General features: G+C 41.9%; 9 non-coding genes and 2 pseudogenes across 9 annotated transcripts; all 11 read right to left on the bottom strand.

The window, feature by feature from the left end:
- Nucleotides 1–164: 164 nt before the first annotated feature.
- On the bottom strand, nucleotides 165–283 carry LOC121842059. The gene has a single exon (XR_006080905.1). It is a non-coding gene; the product is annotated as a 5S ribosomal RNA (ribosomal RNA).
- Nucleotides 284–542: 259 nt separating this feature from the next.
- On the bottom strand, nucleotides 543–661 carry LOC121842058. The gene has a single exon (XR_006080904.1). It is a non-coding gene; the product is annotated as a 5S ribosomal RNA (ribosomal RNA).
- Nucleotides 662–922: 261 nt separating this feature from the next.
- LOC121842057 lies at nucleotides 923–1,041 on the bottom strand. Its single transcript, XR_006080903.1, has one exon. It is a non-coding gene; the product is annotated as a 5S ribosomal RNA (ribosomal RNA).
- A 260-nt stretch (nucleotides 1,042–1,301) lies between these two features.
- LOC121842065 lies at nucleotides 1,302–1,420 on the bottom strand. The gene has a single exon (XR_006080910.1). It is a non-coding gene; the product is annotated as a 5S ribosomal RNA (ribosomal RNA).
- Nucleotides 1,421–1,662: 242 nt separating this feature from the next.
- On the bottom strand, nucleotides 1,663–1,781 carry LOC121842062 (annotated as a pseudogene).
- A 260-nt stretch (nucleotides 1,782–2,041) lies between these two features.
- On the bottom strand, nucleotides 2,042–2,160 carry LOC121842061 (annotated as a pseudogene).
- A 261-nt stretch (nucleotides 2,161–2,421) lies between these two features.
- Nucleotides 2,422–2,540, bottom strand: LOC121842064. The gene has a single exon (XR_006080909.1). It is a non-coding gene; the product is annotated as a 5S ribosomal RNA (ribosomal RNA).
- Nucleotides 2,541–3,006: 466 nt separating this feature from the next.
- Nucleotides 3,007–3,125, bottom strand: LOC121842060. The gene has a single exon (XR_006080906.1). It is a non-coding gene; the product is annotated as a 5S ribosomal RNA (ribosomal RNA).
- Nucleotides 3,126–3,383: 258 nt separating this feature from the next.
- LOC121842063 lies at nucleotides 3,384–3,502 on the bottom strand. Its single transcript, XR_006080908.1, has one exon. It is a non-coding gene; the product is annotated as a 5S ribosomal RNA (ribosomal RNA).
- Nucleotides 3,503–3,762: 260 nt separating this feature from the next.
- LOC112257222 lies at nucleotides 3,763–3,881 on the bottom strand. The gene has a single exon (XR_006080907.1). It is a non-coding gene; the product is annotated as a 5S ribosomal RNA (ribosomal RNA).
- Nucleotides 3,882–4,139: 258 nt separating this feature from the next.
- On the bottom strand, nucleotides 4,140–4,258 carry LOC112257210. Its single transcript, XR_006080902.1, has one exon. It is a non-coding gene; the product is annotated as a 5S ribosomal RNA (ribosomal RNA).
- Between the last annotated feature and the right edge of the window lie 162 nt (nucleotides 4,259–4,420).

Here is a 4,420-nt window from a genome sequence, read left to right as displayed (position 1 = left end):
CAAAAGTGGAAGAAATTGCATATACTGCAGCCATAATTTGTAGCACAGATTGTTGGATGAAATACAAACTAAACTTGCTTACTTATTTCAAAGCAAGGGCACATATTTCAGCCTTGTGGGAAAAAACGGACAAAGAGTTGAAATTCCACAAGGCAGTGACAAAAAGCTTACAGCACCTGGTATTCCCAGGAAGTCTCCCATCCAAGTACTAACCAGGCCCGACCCTGCTTAGCTTCCGAGATCAGACGAGATCAGGCGTACTCAGGCCGGTGTGGTCGTAAGCGAGAAACTATTTCTTGGTGCACTATGTAAAGTGAAAGTGAGTCTGATTAACAGCTGTTGCATTTTCACCATTTAGATAAGCATCTTTGTGTCACTCAAAAAGTGGAAGAAATTGCATATACTGCAGCCATAATTTGTAGCACAGATTGTTGGATGAAATACAAACTAAACTTGCTTACTTATTTCAAAGCAAGGGCACATATTTCAGCCTAGTGGGAAAAACGGACAAAGAGTTGAAATTCCACAAGGCAGTGACAAAAAGCTTACAGCACCTGGTATTCCCAGGAAGTCTCCCATCCAAGTACTAACCAGGCCCGACCCTGCTTAGCTTCCGAGATCAGACGAGATCAGGCGTACTCAGGCCGGTGTGGTCGTAAGCGAGAAACTATTTCTTGGTGCACTATGTAAAGTGAAAGTGAGTCTGATTAACAGCTGTTGCATTTTCACCATTTAGATAAGCATCTTTGTGTCACTCAAAAAGTGGAAGAAATTGCATATACTGCAGCCATAATTTGTAGCACAGATTGTTGGATGAAATACAAACTAAACTTGCTTACTTATTTCAAAGCAAGGGCACATATTTCAGCCTTGTGGGAAAAAAACGGACAAAGAGTTGAAATTCCACAAGGCAGTGACAAAAAGCTTACAGCACCTGGTATTCCCAGGAAGTCTCCCATCCAAGTACTAACCAGGCCCGACCCTGCTTAGCTTCCGAGATCAGACGAGATCAGGCGTACTCAGGCCGGTGTGGTCGTAAGCGAGAAACTATTTCTTGGTGCACTATGTAAAGTGAAAGTGAGTCTGATTAACAGCTGTTGCATTTTCACCATTTAGATAAGCATCTTTGTGTCACTCAAAAAGTGGAAGAAATTGCATATACTGCAGCCATAATTTGTAGCACAGATTGTTGGATGAAATACAAACTAAACTTGCTTACTTATTTCAAAGCAAGGGCACATATTTCAGCCTTGTGGGAATAAACGGACAAAGAGTTGAAATTCCACAAGGCAGTGACAAAAAGCTTACAGCACCTGGTATTCCCAGGAAGTCTCCCATCCAAGTACTAACCAGGCCCGACCCTGCTTAGCTTCCGAGATCAGACGAGATCAGGCGTACTCAGGCCGGTGTGGTCGTAAGCGAGAAACTATTTCTTGGTGCACTATGTAAAGTGAAAGTGAGTCTGATTAACAGCTGTTGCATTTTCACCATTTAGATAAGCATCTTTGTGTCACTCAAAAAGTGGAAGAAATTGCATATACTGCAGCCATAATTTGTAGCACAGATTGTTGGATGAAATACAAACTAAACTTGCTTACTTATTTCAAAGCAAGGGCACATATTTCAGCCTTGTGGGAAAAAACGGACAAAGAGTTGACAAAAAGCTTACATCACCTGGTATTCCCAGGAAGTCTCCCATCCAAGTACTAACCAGGCCCGACCCTGCTTAGCTTCCAAGATCAGACGAGATCAGGCGTACTCAGGCCGGTGTGGTCGTAAGCGAGAAACTATTTCTTGGTGCACTATGTAAAGTGAAAGTGAGTCTGATTAACAGCTGTTGCATTTTCACCATTTAGATAAGCATCTTTGTGTCACTCAAAAAGTGGAAGAAATTGCATATACTGCAGCCATAATTTGTAGCACAGATTGTTGGATGAAATACAAACTAAACTTGCTTACTTATTTCAAAGCAAGGGCACATATTTCAGCCTTGTGGGAAAAAACGGACAAAGAGTTGAAATTCCACAAGGCAGTGACAAAAAGCTTACAGCACCTGATATTCCCAGGAAGTCTCCCATCCAAGTACTAACCAGGCCCGACCCTGCTTAGCTTCCGAGATCAGACGAGATCAGGCGTACTCAGGCCGGTGTGGTCGTAAGCGAGAAACTATTTCTTGGTGCACTATGTAAAGTGAAAGTGAGTCTGATTAACAGCTGTTGCATTTTCACCATTTAGATAAGCATCTTTGTGTCACTCAAAAAGTGGAAGAAATTGCATATACTGCAGCCATAATTTGTAGCACAGATTGTTGGATGAAATACAAACTAAACTTGCTTACTTATTTCAAAGCAAGGGCACATATTTCAGCCTTGTGGGAATAAACGGACAAAGAGTTGAAATTCCACAAGGCAGTGACAAAAAAGCTTACAGCACCTGGTATTCCCAGGAAGTCTCCCATCCAAGTACTAACCAGGCCCGACCCTGCTTAGCTTCCGAGATCAGACGAGATCAGGCGTACTCAGGCCGGTGTGGTCGTAAGCGAGAAACTATTTCTTGGTGCACTATGTAAAGTGAAAGTGAGTCTGATTAACAGCTGTTGCATTTTCACCATTTAGATAAGCATCTTTGTGTCACTCAAAAAGTGGAAGAAATTGCATATACTGCAGCCATAATTTGTAGCACAGATTGTTGGATGAAATACAAACTAAACTTGCTTACTTATTTCAAAGCAAGGGCACATATTTCAGCCTTGTGGGAAAAAACAAAGGACAAAGAGTTGGGTGCACTATGTAAAGTGAAAGTGAGTCTGATTAACAGCTGTTGCATTTTCACCATTTAGATAAGCATCTTTGTGTCACTCAAAAAGTGGAAGAAATTGCATATACTGCAGCCATAATTTGTAGCACAGATTGTTGGATGAAATACAAACTAAACTTGCTTACTTATTTCAAAGCAAGGGCACATATTTCAGCCTTGTGGGAAAAAACGGACAAAGAGTTGACAAAAAGCTTACATCACCTGGTATTCCCAGGAAGTCTCCCATCCAAGTACTAACCAGGCCCGACCCTGCTTAGCTTCCGAGATCAGACGAGATCAGGCGTACTCAGGCCGGTGTGGTCGTAAGCGAGAAACTATTTCTTGTGCACTATGTAAAGTGAAAGTGAGTCTGATTAACAGCTGTTGCATTTTCACCATTTAGATAAGCATCTTTGTGTCACTCAAAAGTGGAAGAAATTGCATATACTGCAGCCATAATTTGTAGCACAGATTGTTGGATGAAATACAAACTAAACTTGCTTACTTATTTCAAAGCAAGGGCACATATTTCAGCCTTGTGGGAAAAAACGGACAAAGAGTTGAAATTCCACAAGGCAGTGACAAAAAGCTTACAGCACCTGGTATTCCCAGGAAGTCTCCCATCCAAGTACTAACCAGGCCCGACCCTGCTTAGCTTCCGAGATCAGACGAGATCAGGCGTACTCAGGCCGGTGTGGTCGTAAGCGAGAAACTATTTCTTGGTGCACTATGTAAAGTGAAAGTGAGTCTGATTAACAGCTGTTGCATTTTCACCATTTAGATAAGCATCTTTGTGTCACTCAAAAAGTGGAAGAAATTGCATATACTGCAGCCATAATTTGTAGCACAGATTGTTGGATGAAATACAAACTAAACTTGCTTACTTATTTCAAAGCAAGGGCACATATTTCAGCCTTGTGGGAATAAACGGACAAAGAGTTGAAATTCCACAAGGCAGTGACAAAAAGCTTACAGCACCTGGTATTCCCAGGAAGTCTCCCATCCAAGTACTAACCAGGCCCGACCCTGCTTAGCTTCCGAGATCAGACGAGATCAGGCGTACTCAGGCCGGTGTGGTCGTAAGCGAGAAACTATCTCTTGGTGCACTATGTAAAGTGAAAGTGAGTCTGATTAACAGCTGTTGCATTTTCACCATTTAGATAAGCATCTTTGTGTCACTCAAAAAGTGGAAGAAATTGCATATACTGCAGCCATAATTTGTAGCACAGATTGTTGGATGAAATACAAACTAAACTTGCTTACTTATTTCAAAGCAAGGGCACATATTTCAGCCTTGTGGGAATAAACGGACAAAGAGTTGAAATTCCACAAGGCAGTCAAAAAGCTTACAGCACCTGGTATTCCCAGGAAGTCTCCCATCCAAGTACTAACCAGGCCCGACCCTGCTTAGCTTCCGAGATCAGACGAGATCAGGCGTACTCAGGCCGGTGTGGTCGTAAGCGAGAAACTATTTCTTGGTGCACTATGTAAAGTGAAAGTGAGTCTGATTAACAGCTGTTGCATTTTCACCATTTAGATAAGCATCTTTGTGTCACTCAAAAAGTGGAAGAAATTGCATATACTGCAGCCATAATTTGTAGCACAGATTGTTGGATGAAATACA

The sequence above is a fragment of the Oncorhynchus tshawytscha genome, unplaced genomic scaffold, assembly GCF_018296145.1.
Source record: "Oncorhynchus tshawytscha isolate Ot180627B unplaced genomic scaffold, Otsh_v2.0 Un_contig_18736_pilon_pilon, whole genome shotgun sequence".
NCBI classification, from domain to species: Eukaryota; Metazoa; Chordata; class Actinopteri; order Salmoniformes; family Salmonidae; genus Oncorhynchus; species Oncorhynchus tshawytscha.
The sequence above is the reverse complement of the archived record's forward strand: the minus strand, read 5'-3'. Positions and strand labels throughout refer to the sequence as shown.